Consider the following 19,371-nt stretch of genomic DNA (forward strand, 5'->3'; position numbering starts at 1 on the left):
TAACAGCATTTTTGAAAAGTGGTGGAATGTGAAAAAACCAACATTTTCACAAAAAAACATCGACGATCACATCACGATTTATCGTGCCATAAAGACCCCATGACAGTAAAATAGAACATAACCAAAGCAAATTTGTACAATACCTGTATTAATATAAACTGTATAATTTAAGGTCTTGACAATCGATTCCCTTGTAGAAATACTCCTGGTCCTGGCCGATGTGGTTTGGTACCCTTAACAGGAAAAATCAAAACGGGGCCTTCCTCTTTAACATCATTTGTGCATAAGTTATAGATATACTTTGACATATTGAAATCGTACTTCAAAAGCAAATATTTTTCGTTCGCGGAAGAAGCGCTTTTTAGAGGTGCCTCTGCAGAAGGTCTTAAGTTGTTCTATACTACTCTGGTAGTGGTATTTACCTTACGAATTAAGAAAACTGCAGGAAAACCTAATTCGGAGTAGCCGGCAGAATGCTCGAAACTGGTCTAAGGTAATTTCCATCTCTGCCACAGATGGAAAACTCACCTCAACCCTGGTTCGAAAACCCGACCTCCGTATTTATAGTCCGACGCTCTACCACTGAACCATAAAGCCGATATGATGTAATTACAAACATATGCATGTTTTTCCATCAACATTTTCTGTTTTTAACGTTTATTGAAATATCTGCAAAACATCGTCGAAAAATGTTAACTTAAGACATTGAAGTAAAGCACTCAGGAATATACGCACACTCTTACCAACATAAAAATACCTCACATTTCGATGAAATGAACTGAACTTTTTATTAAAATTGTGGAAAATTACGAGCTTCTTCTGCCAATTTTTTTGTTGAAAACGCTTAATTAAGGTACCTGTCCTCCAACAGTTTTTCTTAATTTCATACTCGTAACTCGGGGTCCGCTATGTAACCCTTCTGGGGAACAAACTAAACTCTGAATCTTCCTCGGAATCTTCCGCTTTTTCACTAATTTCGTCTTTGGATGATGGCGCATCAATTTTCAGTTCTTCGGGAAAAAGGCAGTGTCAGGCTGTCCGTGGGTAAAGGCTGGCTCCGTTTGTCACTGAGACTTAGTGATTGTCATGGAGTATGGCAAATCGAACTGGAAACTGATGTCTTCTAAGTTCAAACGGTAGATCAGAGTCGCTTGAATCTAATGTATTTCAGGGCACGAATTGGAATCGTACAGTGACGCGGATTTTGCAAGTCACCCCCATACGAGACGGTCTGTCAGCGTCCTAGTTTTCAAATTTTGTGGAGGTGCTATCGTTTGGGCGAGCAGGAAGCCGAAGAGCGTTGCTCTATCTACCAGAGAGGCGAAATATGTGGCGTCCAGCGAAGCAGCTAAAGACATTGTGTGGCTAAACCCTCTTTTTAGAGAAATTGCGCCACTAACAACAGTGCCAACGCTTCGTGTGGGCAGCACACGTGCAATAAAACTCGCTCGAAACTCAAGTTTCCATAAGAGATCGAAACACGGAGTTCTTATTGCCATTAAATCATCGTATAAATCATTTCCTGTGACCGTATCACCTGGTTCTATTGTGGAGGAAATTTGGACAAAAATTGAATTTAAACATCAGTCAAGTTTTCTTGTTTGTTGCATTTATATACCACCAAACTCATCAATATCTGTTTATCAATCTCACATAAACTCTGTAAAATCATTTCAAAATCGATATCCAAACACCAAGTTTATCCTCCTGGGCGACTATAATCTGAACAATGTGAACTGGGACTATGACGTGGACGATGCTCGATTAATAGCTGTATGTAATTACAATAGAAATGCAGAGTTCTTATGTGACAATTTGAATCTTCTTGGTTTCCATCAAAACAATAATGTGATAAATAATGTAAATAACAATATACTTGATTTGATCTTCTCAACCTGTGATATATCGGTAACCAGATGTGATGATTATCATCTAGTTAACTGTGATTCCTATCATCCACCGCTCCAAGTCGTCATCTCTCTTGATAGACAATTCTATGAGGAGGCCTTAAGAACGGTTCCATCGTACATATTTGACTTTTCTAAAGCCCCCTACGCGGTAATTAATGATTCCATCTGCGCGGTAGATTGGACTTCCCTTTTTTTAAAGCGTGATGTGGAGTCAAGTGTAGATATTTTTTACTTTGTGATTTATGATATTTTAAATGTATATGTTCCTAAAATTAAGTGTTATACGTCGACTTACCCTCGTTGGTTCAACAAACAACTGCAATTCCTCATTAAGGAGAAAAAACTTGCCCACAAGCAATTTAAGCAATCCAGAAGTGATGACGACTACTCTATCTTCTCAAGTCTACGCAATCAGTGCCGCATATTGACCAAGCAGTGTTATGAGAATTTTATCAGATCTTGTGAAGAAAATATCATTGTCAATCCCAGATTGTTTTGGAAATTTCATCATAATCTAAATGGGTCATCTAACAGCTTACTATTAATGTTTAAGGACGGTAGGTATATCTCAGATCGACATGAAATTGCCAATCATTTCGCTAACCATTTCGCCAGTGCCTTTGTGGAAAGTATTCAATCTGGTAATTCGTTCGCCACACTTGACCAAATAGACTTGGTCGAATTTGTAGTTACGGCACAAGACATTCAAGATAGGCTTGCTAAAATGAATGTGAAGGGTAGTACCGGGCCGGATGGGCTCCCTCCAGTGTTTCTAAGGAGCTGTGCCACGCCACTGTTTTTACCATTATTTCATCTTTTTACATCTTCGTTGAAAGAAGGTGTTGTTCCGTCCAGATGGAAGAATTCGAAGATTGTGCCTGTTTATAAAAGCGGTCCCAAATCTGATTTCGGGAACTATAGACCCATTACAATTCAATCTGCAATACCAAAGCTACTTGAAGCAATCGTTGCCTCACAGTTCACCAAGGCCCTTGGTAACGTGTTATCAAGCAACCAACATGGTTTCATCAGCGGAAGATCGGTTGAAACAAATCTGTTCTCCTATCTAAATTACATCTTTGTTTCTCTGGAGAAAGGCAATGATGTACACTCGATTTATACCGATTTCTCGAAAGCCTTTGACAGAGTAAACCACAAAATATTGATCTTCAAATTAAGGAAGTATGGTGTGGGGGAAGCTGCGCTTAAATGGATCTACAATTACTTGAGTAGCCGTACAGCACAGGTCCTCATTGAAGATACCTGGTCAAATTTTTTCGTAATAAGATCAGGAGTACCACAAGGCTCTCATCTTGGTCCTCCACTGTTCCTGGCTTTCATTAACGATATTTCATCAGTATTTATATCTGAACATGCGCTTTTCGCCGACGATCTCAAGATATACAGGGCTATTGGTGGTATCAATGACACTGCAATGCTACAACAAGACTTGATGCAATTAGAACTCTGGGTGTTAAACAACGACTTGCAGCTTAATGTGAATAAATGTTCCACTATTGTTTTTCAAAAAAATACAGTCCTTCTGAGCCGAATTACTACCTTGGTGGTCAGTTATTAGATAGTGTCGACTCCATCAGAGAGTTAGGCATCATACTGGACAAGAAATTAAATTTTCACCTCCATTACGACCAAGTGACATCGAAGGCAAGTAAAATGCTTGGACTTCTTAAACGCCAGTGTAACGATTTCCGTAGTATAACAGCTCTAAGGACACTATACTTCTCGCTTGTGAGATCCCATTTGGACTACTGTTCCGTTATATGGTTTCCCACATCAATCGCCTACAGCGTATTCAATCGAGTTCTTTGCGCATGATGAAGTTCAAACTATCATTAAATGGGATACATATAGATTCGACTGAACATGTTGGAATATTCCTCGATATTCAACCTCTTAAACAAAGAAGGGCATTTCTTACTTTGACTTTCGGGTATAAATTACTGAATGGTCACCTAAACTCTGCTGATATTTTATCAAAAATTAACATCAGGGTTCCACAACGTTTCGTCCGTACCATGCCCCTACTGCAAACTAGGCACAATCGAACGCTGTATTTCCGGAACAGTCCATTGGATCGGATGGTTGGCCTAATCAATGAGTTCAGTGCGAGTATTGACTTTTTCAGTCCCACTATTTTCTCGTTTAAACGTAGTGTTACTATCGAGGCTAATATTAAATAACCATGTATTTGATATTTTAATGTGTTTTATAAGTTTGTTTCTTACTTTTTACTTTGTAAAACGCCTATGGCGTAAATAAAGTTATTATTATTATTATTATTATAACACATTGATGCGCGGGCGCATTTGGTTCAGGAACGAGTTCAAAATGATGAGATGAACAGTGTACACGTTGCAAATGAAGACCAAATTGCGGAGCCAATCGCAACAATTCCATTTCAACGACTTTGAGAAAAATTGGGAATTGTAAAATATTGTTAAAGTTTGAGGGGAAGTATTGAAGTAAAAAACGGCTGTTTTAACAAAAACGTTGCTCATATTGATGTTTAATCGCTGCTTTTGCCCAATTTAATATCATGAACAAAAATCTCTTATATACAGGGTGAATTTTTTCCGATGTTTAGTAAATCGTAAGAGATACAAAGTCGCTTAAATGGGCAAAGAATTGCAGAATTTTATGTAGATTAAGTTTCCCTTAAAGAGTTTCTTCTAATTGACAAATAACGAAGTTATGGTCAAAATACCGAAAAATGTCATTTTCGAAAATGCGCTGGCTTTGATCCATTTTCAAAGATATCAAAAAATAATTTTTAATAAACCCTTAGAGCTACAAAAAGCTCTGAAAGTGATACTTAACCTACATAAAATTCTGCAATTCTTTACTCTTTTAGGCGACTTTGTATCTCTTGCGGTGTACGGGATCTCCATACTAAACAGTAGAAAAAACTCGCCCTGTATATTGTACTCGTAATTCATCATTGCCTGTAGAACGAATATCAACATATTTAAATATCAATAGCTATAGACGCTTATCTAGGGTCCCTAGGCTGTACCCTAAGCTTCTTATCTCAGATAGATTTAGTTAACTTTTTTAACCCATAAAAATTATAGATTCAAAGCAATTACCTCGGACTTTGTTTAAGAGACCACCGAAAAAAATCAAACTTCCTAATGATGGTTTATAAAAGTATTTACCATTTAAGGCTTTATCCCGTGTATTACGGTGACAGGTGACAAAAACACTCAGTCTGCGCATGCTAATAAATGGCACAGTATTATACATTGTCAACATAATCAGGAACAAAGCTTCCACCAGTCAGAAACTGTAATGATTAAACAAATGCACTAGCAATTCACGTCTGATACACTAGGCAAATATATTTCCACTGTTTGTCTGAAATGGAGAGACGTCATCCTCGTTATGTATGTAATTATACACATTTAGTCGGCATTTAATTAACAAGAATGGTGTAAATGTGATTGAACAGTTTCGTGAAATTGCGCCGGATAGGAGGGTAAGGATTCTGCACGTGTCGGCCTCTGTCAAAATGCTAAATGTTCAAAGTCTTCAGTAAACCCATTACTCACATAATGTGATATACGCACGTTTCAGTATCTATACCTAACGGTTAACCTATCAAAAAATTGTTGTCCAACATATAGCCGATCAACATTTTTCATTCTTCTGCTTGAGGGATGGCGAAGTGGTACTACCTGACTGTTGGTTATATGCGTGTTATTTTTCAAGCTTTACACGTTCAAAGGAGTTGGATTGCCGATCCATTCATTTGTGGTTGTACGTTTCGCAAAATATTCAAAATCGACAATAAATAAGTTACCGAAAATCGCGAGGTAGGGAAATAGGTAGTTCGAAACAGGGAAAGAGGCACGTATCTGCAAAGCTCCGGAATAAGTATAAGGTATTTTATAATGTTAAACATAAAGACGGCTTTCCTGTTTCCCTTTGGAAATTAAAATAAAATACTTATAATGAGAAATGCTGAAAGGCAACTGCTTTGTTTTTCTAATCTTCTTCATTATTACTTGCCGGTGAGCGGAAAAGTCATATTGAATTTTGTTTCATACAAATAAGTTTGTACTGAAAATAACGACTTTGACGAAATAGTCAAAGATGTTGAACACGCATAAAATTCAATGTAGTAATTCCCAAAGAGATTAATGTTATGTTTACAATCTGTTTATTTGTCCTGTGTCATTCGAATTCATAGCTTTGACATAAAGTTAACCAAAAAAAAATCGTTTATCATTGAACCCATGCAAAATAAAATACGAAAAGAATTTCTTTGATCTATCGGCGATTAATAACAGTGGAGACAAATATATGTTCAATTGGCAACCATCCAAACGGATCAGCTGAGTTCTTTGAAATAAAATTCAATTGGAATGATATCCATACTAATATTAATTATATGGATTTTACAGGAGGTCATTAAACATTTTTTGCGTAAAAACTTACAATTTAATTTAGGGAAACACACAAAAAATAAATGTTGGGTGAGCAAATAAAAATGCTGTGTGCATTGATCCCAGGCCCAAAAAGGTTCAAGCACAAAACACTACAGCCCTAGCTAGCTCTTCAATTTTACCGTTTTCCCGGCACAGACCTTCACCCCTGTACAGAAGAATGCGATTGTATACTCCCTCAATTATTTTTTAACTCCCAGAAGACAGTGGTCGAGCTCAAAATCTTCAGATTCCAAATGAACTGTAATTAATTTTTGACTAACACTCAAAACGAACTTTGGGCACAAATTCAATAAAATTAATCATGATTTGAACATGAAACTTCTTTGGTCGTTCCTAATGAAAGGTCCGAATTAACACACAACTTGCGTCAAATTACACAGATTTTTATTTTAATTACAATGACACGAGAGAATCAAATGGAAAGTAACCATTACAAATACACTACCAGTTAAACTTAGAATTACTTACAGTTTTGGTTTTATGAATTTTAGGTTCCCTCTGTACGTTTCTTTAAACTGGCGCTTCTTCTGTAATCAGAGCAACGTTAATTTGGTTACTACCCCCGTGTCAAGTGTAATATTTCATATTGGATTGTGGACTGGTTTCAACCTCGGTTTCAACAAACAGATCAAGCATGTAAATTGGTTTATCCCGAAGACCTGGGCTCCTAGAGATTAGGAAATTTATTTGGAAATGTGCAAACACAACCCCTAAATGCAATCAAATTCCAAAAGTAAATGTTACATTTTTTACGAGAAGAAAAGGCGAGTTCATTTATTCATCAATGCTGTAATAAAATTCTCCTTTCTCTACAACTACAGGGTAAACTAATCTTTCATCCCCGATTCTACTGTAATTACTAAACGCATTAGTGAATAAATAAATCAAAACGGCTTACAAAATAGAGACGGCATGCCAACTCCGGTATTTTTATATCACACTAAATTGGATTTCATACTACATCAATTGTTGGGACAAATAATCTCGACGAGAGAGGTATCGATGATGATACTCTAAAATCTCCCTCATAAATCGCCCACACACTCCATCCCTTCACCCCAACAAAATGTAATTTCAAAGTCCGTACATAAAATAGTTTCCATTTTTACGACTATTCAACTTCCGAAGCGCATTGTTTTACTACACAAATTTGAGAATCACCCAGTCTAAAAAAATACAAGGATATCGTCAATTTGTCACACAATAACCTTTTTTCGTGTAGTGGTAAATGAAAACAAAACCATGCTGAAAACTCTTGCATTCTAAATCTCGGGCTATGATGTAATGATTAAGTGAAATATTAACCTAATAGAGTCTTTGAGCGTTTATTACTGTGTGGTAAAAAGTCGTGGCCCATTTATTTTGAGCGCATCAGAAAGATAATAAAAAATTATACTTACAAGAAGCAAAATCCTGTAGCTGCTCAAATTCTGCTGGTGATAGTTTATCCCATTGCAGAGCCATGTTGAATAAAACGCCGTCTTCGTCTGAAATAAAAAGATACAATAATCATTCTGCGGATGAGATTAATTATAATGCAAATTATTAAAATTATACATGCCGTTAATTTTTTTGCACCACCGAGCAATACATTTTTATATATTGTCATAAAAGCGGCGGATTTTATGTGAAAATCCTGACTTCCATTTTATGTCGAGCACAATTTATTGATGTAATAAAATATTCTGTAACCAATCTCCATAATATGTGCAATTATTTGTAATTTGAACGCGTATTAACATTGAAATTAGGCGGTTCCGAAAGCCAATATTTCAAAATGGGCGATAACGTTAACTACTCCTAGAGCTAGTCAATTATAATACGCTTGCAATTGAAAACTTAGGCGGAAATGGCTCGGAGAACGTCTAATTAGTATGTGACACTCGTTGATTAGTAATCTCCTTTAATTAAAATTGCTCCTTTGAGGAGATTATTATGTGGGAAAATTGAACGTATTTTAAATTAATTAAAGGACTTTAGTTAAGATGTGTGCAAATAAACATTTAAACAGATATCGCGACATGTCAATATTTGGCTATATTTTAAATTGCATAACCAGGCAAGTAACGTATCATCGGAGTTTGAAGGATGTTTACCGTTGACAACTGGATCGTCACATGGAGAATTCGGATGCAAAGATTTTCCACAGGCACATAACCTACTTGTTCATTGTGACATTTTAGAGTTGTATGTCCGAAACGTTCACATTTGTAACATCGCATTGGTTGCGGAACATACGGTCTCACTTTCAATGCATAAAAAGCCGCATTAATCACCCTTGGTAGTTGGGGTGGCATTGAATGTAAGTATCAGGTTAGGAGTATCAATGAAGGTACCTCCACCTTGGTCCTAATTCTCTTCACAACTACAACATTTTCTCTACTCAGTTCAACAACGCCGAGTAGCCGCTACGGTCGAGTGAGGCCTGCCCGCTCGGCCTCGTTCTCAACAGGCACTGGGGACCATCCGAACTCCTGCGCCATAAGGTTTGTTGTAAAATTCTTCTTCAAATTGAAAAAAAGATGGAAATTACCTTAGACCAGTTCCGAGCATTCTACCGGCTGCTCCGAATTAGGTTTTCCTGCAGTTTTCCTAATTCGTAAGGTAAATACCGGAGTAGTATAGACCAACTTAAGACCTTCTGCAGAGGCACCTCTAAATAGCATTATGCGGGTCACTCTGTAATTGGGCGCATGCCTGTTGAGGGCCCAAAACAAGAGAGGGATAAAATAAAATAAAAAAATAAAAATAAAATAAAATATATAAATACATAAGTCTCTGCATTTTTTTAAATCATTTGTTCCCAGCAAAATATTCTTTCCTGTAAGGGTGATTTAAGGGTAGTTATCTCCCTTCTGGCAGACCTGGGCCATGTACGCCTCATTGATGCCGGCCCGTGTGGCGCAGTTCAGTTGAAGCTGGATTGCGGTACTAAGGGTCCTTAGTTCGAATCCAGGTTCGGGTATGGATATTTATAAATGTACAGTGGGTTGGGTTGGAGTGGCTGAAACCCCGCCCGCTCAAAAATAAATAAATATACGGAATCTATGTATTTTTCTGCGAATTCTGATGCCTAATAATAATAATAACACTAAGTTGCACACGGAATACTAATTCAAAACTGACTATTATTTGCGTCTAGCTTTTTACAGTGTTCATTGCCGTATTCTTAAAAGAGGTAAATATTTAACCTTCTCGTCTTGCACAAGGGATTGAAGCCTGGATTGAAGTGTAATCCATTACGAAAAGGGTAACTTAATACACGCCCTGTTTGTGTATTGTGAATGAGTGACCGTTTTATATTTGGAGCTTTACGTTAATTAACGTGGAGCTAATACCTAGATTTTCCCTCTATGATATTATTACGGTAATTTGTTAATATCAATTACCTAAGTAGAGGATTACCGTAATAAATTTGCTACAGTAAAATTCGCTCTCCTAGATTAACTAATTATTTTTTAATTGGTTTCTATAAAATAGTTCTAGCTTAGATTAATGTAACACTGCAAGCATGCTTTAGCAAAATGCGTTTAAAAATTGTTATACAGAATTAACACTACATTCAATTTCTAAAGAGCGTCTTATAATTTTATCCAATAATTTCAATTTTTTTTAATAACCCCAAGATTGAAGTTACCAACCAAACTAAACTTACGGAGGAGCTTTGACTTTGATGAAATTGGATTTGCAATATTAATCTTCCACACCTTACTACCGAAATGTACCGCTTTACAGCTCTCTATGTTACCACTTTAAAGTTTCATTCTCTTAGTATGAACTAACTCAAGGATGTTTAGAAAAAAAGTCTCCTGTGGGGCCTTAGATGTGATAAAATAATCAGGGCGATTAGCAGGTGGATGGCTATACACGCAACACACTTAATTTGGTTACTTTGATAATAAATGACGAGGAAAAATGTGAGCTCTTAAAAGCTATCGTCACGCAACACGCTATTTTGTAATTTATACTGAAAGATTGAATTTCGTCCACGTTCAAGCAAGATCAAGAATAATTTCGTTACTGTTGCTCTGGGGGAATTTACGTGATTATGGACGAGTTTTCCGGAATATATTTCGAAAGTGACTCGACCGGTTTGGTATTGTTATTACGTTCGCATATTTTCATTTGCGGTCACCAAATGAAAAAATGTAGCGTTATATACTTGCAGACACCAGATTGCATAATATTTTGCCTTCGCGAGTATTTTTAGCACATTTTCCAAAAGCTTTCTTCGATGGAAGTGGAGGAAAATTTAATATTGTTGGATTTCAGGTCTTTTATGTCATTATTGGTCGATTTTAGATTCCCAGTGTTAATTGAAAACTAGTATAAAATTGCAAGACCGTACAGTTTGCATGGATCACGTGGACCTTTGTGAAGGGCCTAAATATTACAAGTAAAAAGGAGCATAACTGGACTTATAACTTTACAAATTTCAATCCTGCCAATTAAGTGAGTAAAATTAACCGTTGTTAATTAATTGTGTTGCAACAAACGTTATCAAATGAAGTGCGCCGTCGTTTAGAGGGGATCTTTTTGCACCTTTTGGCGTCAGCATGCAAAGTGGTACGTTGAATTTTCGCATTTTACCGTGCCGTTTAATTTCAAAAACTACTGGTGGCGCTCGAGATCCCGTACCGTTCCGCGAAGACTAGCGCACTATGTACTGAAGTTGCTTTTAAAGTAAAATCTAATAAATAATTTACTTTACCTAACGTACGCGTTCATTTGTTTTATTTTCATGTAGGATATCTAGATTAATGTTATTGATGTAATTATAATAAATTTTTTTGAAAAATGTTCTTATACTTATATCTATAGGTAAGGGTACTAACATTGATGTTACATCATCGAAAAGAGAAAAAAAAATTCTATCAAATGATGCCAATAAAAGGGTGCATTCCTACTTAAAAAGACATCAATTATTTTTCGTTACTCATTTGTTTTCTGAAATAAAAACAACTGAATCCTGCCTTATTATGGAAAATAAAATGTTAAACAACTTTCATATAGAAAATTGTTGTATACATTCGATATTTATCGAGATGTACTATATTCCATACATAATGGGCACCCTGTATAATAAAATTGTACGAAAAAAATTGAAATCATCTAGCAACCATCTACAGGGATGAAATTCGTAATTGAATTTAATAAATCTATTTAACATTTTCCAAAAGGTCATAGCTACATGTGCTATGTTTTTCTTTGCTAGAAGGATCTATGGTTAAAATTTCAAAAAAATGTCTCCGTAAGTAAAGTTGGCATTGCACAGTTTGCGTATGCGCATATCTGATTTTTACAAGCAGTCGTCAGAAGGGTGAAATCACCTCTTGAATTAAAAAAGTTCATTTATTTTATTTATTTATTATTATTAAAGAGAAATTCATTTATTTTTAAAATGACTTTAATAGGTTTGAATGAGTAGGCTACGTCGCTCTTTAACCATGAGGGTAGATAAAGTAATCAATTTAACCGTTAGGATAGATAAAGTAAAACAGATGATTGTGCAGTCTTATGACATCTATCATTGTTAATTCAAACGTCACGCGATATAAAATAACGTTTTTTCACTACTAGCGTCTGATGACATGATTATTAACCTTTTTTCCACTTGTAAAGTAGCCTTTCTCGGCATTTGTTCAAAGTGGTTAATAATGTGGATATTATTAACTAGTAGTCAATAATGAGAACTGTCACGCTGTCACTTTTAGAAAACACAACCCGAAATTTCGCTCAATAAACGTTTAGACAAGTTCTCTAAAATGAATAATTGCCATCATCCGCCATTTCCAGAGAAATTACATACCTAAAATTATCAGATTTTGAAAAAATTCGAACGAAATTACTCTTTGAAAATATCTCAATGACAGAACAAAATACGGCCTGTTTGACTTGTACTTCCACGTACTTGATTGACATGTTAAATTAATAAAAAAAATTCTATCCAACCACTTTCTTATCAATATAATATGTTAATTTAGAGGACTTCAAGTGCTAGTAGTGAAAAAAATAGTATATATACCACGATAGAGAAGTCTATTATTGCCTTCGCACCTTACACCCCTCGGCGCAAGCGCCTCGAGATGTAATCTTGGTGCTCAGGCAATAATACTGTACTTCTCTACCTTGATATATAATGTACTATTAGAACATATTACATTGCTGTTTTTATGGAAACGACCGCGCCGGAAAAACCTAAGCTTGCTATTTTTGAGGTATTAATTAAATTCAGAATTGTCAGAAGCTTTACAATGATTTATGTGGCTTCTGCTATAAAATAAAGTTTTGTATTATACACTACGATAAAGAGAAACTAACCATCTCCTGAAATTAATTCACTCAATGGTTAAAACATCCCTTTATCATTGTATATAATAAATAATTATTAGAACACTCACAAATTTATTTTAGACGGACGCGTTTCAATAGGTAAAGTAAACACGCTAGAAATTCAATTGCGCAGCTAATGTGTTTCTGCTATTGAATTATTCATTTACTTGAAGCTTTGCGTTTTACTTAATTCTCCTAGTTTATGGAATGTGGAGGTGCATTTTGTGGTAGTGAATCACAGTTGTATATAAAAAAATGAAACTTAAAGAAACATCGTTCAAACTCGGGGTTGTAGAAATATTATCTCTAGTCTCTTGTCATAACTTCAACGTCTATTATCCTTTATTTCACTTAGTAAGTGCCTTGCCTAAATTTATTCTTGTTTTTATTGCTACAAGTTCTTGCCCTTTTTATGCTTTAACATAAGTTCTCTGTAAAATTTGTAAGTTAAGGTTAAAAAGTACCTAGTTCTGATGTTTTCTGATCATTACTTAGTTAGTTCAACTCAACTTTTATTCGGGATTATAAGAAAGTCAGAACCAGAAAGGTCACTTTGCATGCTATGGGTGTATAAATCGTAAAAACTCAAAATCCATAGAAGAGTTTTATCTTTTTGTAAGTGAAGCGTTGCGACAAATTAGAAGTAATAAACATTTGAAGTTATAGCATCATTCGCAATAAAAGCAACTGTAAAACGAGAAATTGACGATATCAGGAAATGGTACCCACACCTTTGTAGATGGAAAATGTATTGCGCTACGTTTTGGGGCCGATAAAATAGCTTTATTTACTTAAAAGTTAAACGAACATTAAACCACAAGGTTAACGCGATCACATGTCACAGTCATATCGTTAATTAAGCGGGCGTAATCGTTACCTACGATGTAATTTTATACCAGTGATTCTTGAGGGTGTTGCGTGATAAAGTTTCATTATAGCAGCCCCTGAAATTTTCATACATACCTATCGTCGAAATTAATTAGTTTCTATTAGCGCCTGTTATACAGATTAATTCCTTACTATTAATTGTTGCAAGCAGTGGAATTATGTAATCGTCTCTGAAAGTAGTCAGTTATTTGACGTAGGTATACAGGGTGTTTTTTTGGGAGCTTTAGTTAAAAGTTTCTGGGAAAGTAAAATAGGTAGGTTTTTGAAAATTTGTACTTAGGAGTTACTCTGAAGGCCGAATCGATGTAAAATATTTTCAAAATGGCCGCACTTCCGGAAACACCGGAAGTATATAGTAACTTCGTTATTTTAAATGGCAACCCCTATTTTTTATTGCTTTTTTGGATTCTACGTGAAATTTCACTTCTTTTGATACCCATATGTCGATTTCTACCATTTATGGTTTTTAAGTTATTTTGACTTTAAGAAAAAAAATGGCGGATGCAGATGGTACCTTGATAATTGATTACTTGAAAACGGTTGTAGTCATGGCAACCTATTTTTATCAGTGCATAGAGAATGAATAGGGCTTTCTTTTAGTGCACTTAAAAAAAAGTTAAGTTGCGTACGACCGCCCCTATGGATATCCAAATTTATGAAACTTCAAAGACTAAAAACTCAGTTTTTTTTTAATGGAATGACCATGTTCTTACTATTCCATGAGATAGAGAATCGAAATGGGCATATTTTGACAATACATGTTCCTATAGCTATCTTTAACAGTTTCTGACTTATTCCCATTTTATTGAATTGACACTATTTTTTTAGGATTTTCTTTTTAGTAGTCGGCCATGATTCTATAACAATTGAATTTTAAACAAATCTAGTGACACTAATCCATCACCCACTGTTATAGGTTAACAAGTTTTTCAAAAATCGAAAAATGACTCGCAGTGGTTTCACCTATTTTGGAATTTAATTGTTATTTATGGTGAAATGGGCAGAATCGCGGCGCGTGCTTTCGGTACATTCAATTGTATGAATTTTGGAAATTTTGTACCCCTAATGCACTACAAACCGTTGAAGCACAAGTGATACAAAGCTCTACAAGAGAATATTTAAGAAAATGAATTGAATTGCAAATGCCTGATTAACAAAATAAATTCAATGCAAAATATAAAAAACTTCGTTGAAAATTTTTGGTATGGAATTGTTGCTAGAACAGATATCGTATTACCTCTCTTAATTTCCAGACTTATACGTTGTTTAAGAAATTCAGTTGAACGACTCTGTTTAGATTTTTCAAAAATTTTCTGTCCTATATCCTTATTAAGTGAGTTATTTATTAATGAATTATTTAGACTAGAACTAGAATCAGTGGTATTAAAGAATCCATTCCTTGATTTGTTTAAAATTCGATTGTTATAAAATCATGGCCAACTACTAAAAAGAAAATGCGAAAAAAAAATGGCATCAATTCCGAGATCAATTCAATGAAATGGGAATAAATCAGAAACTGTTAAAGATAGCTATAGGAACATGTAATATCAAAATATGCCAATTTCGATTCTCTATTTCATGCAATATTAAGAACATGGTCATTCCATTTAAAAAAACTGAGTTTATAGACTTTGAAGTTTCTTAAATTTGGATCTCCATAGGTGCGGTTGTACGCAACTTAACTTTTTTTTAAGTGCACTAAAAGAAAGCCCTATTCATTCTCTATGCACTGATAAAAATAGGTTGCCATGACTACAACCGTTTGCAAGTAATCAATTATCAAGGTACCATCTGCATCCGCCATTTTTTTTCACGTAGAATCCAAAAAAGCAATAAAAAATAGGGGTTGCCATTTAAAATAACGAAGTTACTATCTACTTCCGGTGTTTCCGGAAGTGCGGCCATTTTGAAAATATTTTACAGCGATTCGGCCTTCAGAGTAACTCCTAAGTACAAATTTTCAAAAACCTACCTATTTTACTTTCCCAGAAACTTTTAACTAAAGCTCCCAAAAAAACACCCTGTATAGTAAATGCCTGCTGCTTTATTTACAGCACAAAATGGGATTAATACATAAGCAGAAACCTACCCCCTTATTCTCGGCTACTTAATTTAGTTGCGAGAATTTTCTTTTGTCCCTATTTCCTTTACCGTGCTGCATTCTGTAAAATTTAGATTGTAATTGGAATTTTAACGCTCAAAGAATTTTTGGTTCCCTTGGTTAATTCAAAATCGGGTTGTTCCTATTTTTTTATCACTCATCCCTATCGTTTCACTAGAATTTGTCTGCAGTTCACAATTAAAACAAGTCGATAAGGACATAGGGTAAGAATTTCGCTTGAAAAACCACCTTACAGCATACTGTTGACACCACTGTATGAAGAACGTTAGGTTGTGTTAATTGCATATGCCGCAACTAAAGGATCCGAAGTAGCTGATGTTCAAAAATAAGTAATTGTGGACAAGGACCAATAGAGGAAAACGAATAATTTGTGTCCAATATCTAAAGTCCCTATCTACAATTAAACATTTTCTTGTAACCACAGCAAAACATTTACTATTTGCTGCACTTATTCACTGTTCAATGTTTTATCTATGGCAATTCCCTAATTGGTTTATTTATTAAATTCCTTTACCTACCACTCATCTCATTCCTATTCTGTACAGCCCTAGTACTTTCAGCTTTCTCCCTGCAAATTCGTTTACTTATAGTGAGATTTACATATTAAAAGGGAAATTTTAGCTTTTTCCCGTTCTCAACTTCCTAGTTCCGACCTGAAGTTCTTTCTAATTGAAATAATTAATTAATTTCGAGTTATTAGATGAAATTATGTTATGTTATATAAGGAAACATTCTTAGTGGAGAAACGGCCCCTTTTCCGTTTTTGACAAGGACAAATTATTATAGATTTTAGGTATGGAATACCCCCCAGCTCCACGAAGATTTTGTCCCAAACATCTTATGATATGTGTAAGGAAATGAACATTGAATTTTTCTATTTGTTATTGCGGAGTATCCCTACATGATTTTATTTTGTTTCCCAGTAGTGTTTCCTAAAATTTTCTTCAAACGTTCATCATTAATTTTATCTTCTGCCGTATCGGACCAAATTTGAGCAGTTCCTTTCGTTAAACGCCTAATCAAATGCTCATCTAATTTCTAATTACCTCTCTACTTTCTTTGCGCATTTGCATTATCATTTTTAGACTCGCATTAATTCCTTCTTCTTTAACAGTATCAAACGAGCCTTTCATCATTTCTGCTCTTTCTTCAGTTGACAAAGTTACAATCCCACATTCTTCTCTTCTACCCTCAATTGTTACACAAAAATTATTTATTTATTTATTTATTTATTATCTCTCTCTTATTCTGGGCCATCAACAGGCTTGCGCCCAATTACAGAGTGACCCGCATAATGCTTTTAATATCAATTAATATAAAATAATTGCCATTCAATAAAACCACCCAAAACAACACCTCAATTAAACTTGCTAACTTTTTTCTCTTTTTGTATAAATTCCCCTTTAAAATACACGCAAAAACACAAAACCCAATACCCACACCCCACGCTGTTGGATAGTAAATGTAATTGCCGTCGTTGGTCGCCCAAAATAATAATACATAAAAAAACACACTAAGATTATCATCCCACTATTCGTGACTGAAAATGACTCCAAAAGGCTACAGAAACTAGATTTACATAGCATTTTTTAAATATTTCACTAGGCTTATAGAAAATACAAGACTCTGGGACATACTGGGTTCGTAAACACACGTGAAAAAATTTAAAACCAAATCTAAATCTAAAATTAAAACCCAAGTTTCCCCAATGCTACCTAAACTAAATCTAGCCACAACAAAGTCAATGTTCATCAAACCCCATAGACTAAAATATTTAAAAAAAAACAATATAAGTTATTGGTATAGCTGCAATACTTACATTTATGGTTATTTTGTTGACAAAAAATGGAAAGTGAAATTAAACAAATTGAAAGTATATTTTTTTCTTCACATTAGGATACGAAGTTTTAAAGATTTCCCAATAAAATGAGTGAAAAATATCAATTTTATACCAGATCTCATTAAAAATTCATTTATTTACTTTCCATGTCTGTATAAAGCTGATACGACCATTTTTTGAAGACATACTTCTTCCGCTTCCCTAATACTAATATATAACAATTTTAGAATTAGGAACAAAAAATAGATTAGGAGACGGTTTCCAATAATTATATTTAATACTCCTTGAATCTTGGGATTCTTTTGGGGGAACCACATTGTCATTATGTAAACATCTTATACCCATTAAATTATCCCTCTTTTTGAACAAAATCCATCCACTTCTTACGCCTGTGGAGAGTTGTTCTGATAATGTATAGGTACTTATGTAATATTTCCTATATTCGATTCCAACAGAGCTTTTAATTATTTCGTCGGTAACTCCCATATTATAGAATAGGCACCATCGTATAATTTAACAATAATTGAGGAGGATATTGTTTCCTCTGCAGTTTCTTCACCAAAAATTCTGATATGTTTCCCAGAATTTGAATATTTTTTCGCAGAATTCTAAAATTTCTCAGAATCTTAAATTTGTTTAGCTTGACCCCAATATCCTAATTGAAAAATATAGCCTTATCTGTCTTCCATTTAGTTTTAAGGATTGTTAAAGATCGGTGTGATATTAGATATAGTACTTATTCACATTTTCCACAGATGTATGATCGAGAAGAAAATTATATGAATGGTTTAATTTTTCTTATTAGATATTATTTAACCAGTAATTAAATAATCATAAATAAAAAGACTGGAATTATATTAGTCGTATTTGTCACTAGTGGAAACCAATTTAAGAATTCGACAAATGTACCTCCACTTAAATTTCCACAAATTTTAAATTGAAATGGCATCTTTTTTCCGTATCATTGTCTGTTATTCATTTTTGAAGGAGCAATTTATCTTTCCCAGTTCTCAACCTTCCACCCTTATCTTGACGTGTTATTTGAATATTTGTTCATTTTTCGGCACTACACAGTGTTTTTTTTGTTAATAAATCATGAACGAGTCAAAGTGAATATCACTTTATCCGCCTACCATTGTTCCAATTATTGCTGCTTTGTAAAGAGTGACGTTCTGCGTTGATAAACCGTGCACAAAGCCTAGTATCGTAAATGTCAACCGAAGAGACTGACTTAAACCCGTCTTGTAGTTGAAGATTAAACTTGAGACGTGCTTCAGCTACGATAATTTGTAGAGGGAAAGTTGTAAATCATTAAAAACTTCGCTCATTAAGTGGAAATGTGGAAACACTTAAAGTACAGTTTGGAATTATATCGTCACGTACTAGTGTGGAAAATGAGCGATTACAGTCAGATGTTTTGAGAACGAAAAGGAACGTTCATAATGAAAATGAGGAATCGTCATAGAAACGAACGCGTTATTCCATATTATTGGAAATGTGTCGCAAACGAAGGTAATATGTGTGAAATTATCTATCGAGTTCACAGCGATTTCATGTGGAAAGAATAGGCTTAAAGATATGTCAGCCGTGGATATGTCAAGCGGGGGTGACTACTGTTGCGTCTAATTTGCTCTTTAAAGATTAATCAATTAATATACAAGATGCCCGAGTTTGATAGATTGTGCTTGTATTTTGTAATAATTCAATTCAATTATCCCAAATTGGATACTATGCAAAGCGAGCGCGTATTAATTATATTTTTCAATTTCCATTTTATCCGTTTCTTAATTCAATAGACCTTTTTAATTT

The 19,371-nt window shown here is 34.7% G+C and overlaps 1 long non-coding RNA gene across 2 annotated transcripts in view; it reads right to left on the reverse strand.

The window, feature by feature from the left end:
* LOC116182758 overlaps positions 1–19,371 on the reverse strand; it is a 110,648-nt gene that overhangs the window by 6,669 nt on the left and 84,608 nt on the right. For both annotated transcript variants that reach the window (XR_004147608.1, XR_004147610.1), the window contains one exon: positions 7,780–7,866. This is a non-coding gene — a long non-coding RNA (uncharacterized LOC116182758). The remainder of the gene's footprint in view (positions 1–7,779; positions 7,867–19,371) is intronic.

This window comes from Photinus pyralis, unplaced genomic scaffold (assembly GCF_008802855.1).
Source record: "Photinus pyralis isolate 1611_PpyrPB1 unplaced genomic scaffold, Ppyr1.3 Ppyr1.4_LG1, whole genome shotgun sequence".
NCBI lineage: Eukaryota > Metazoa > Arthropoda > Insecta > Coleoptera > Lampyridae > Photinus > Photinus pyralis.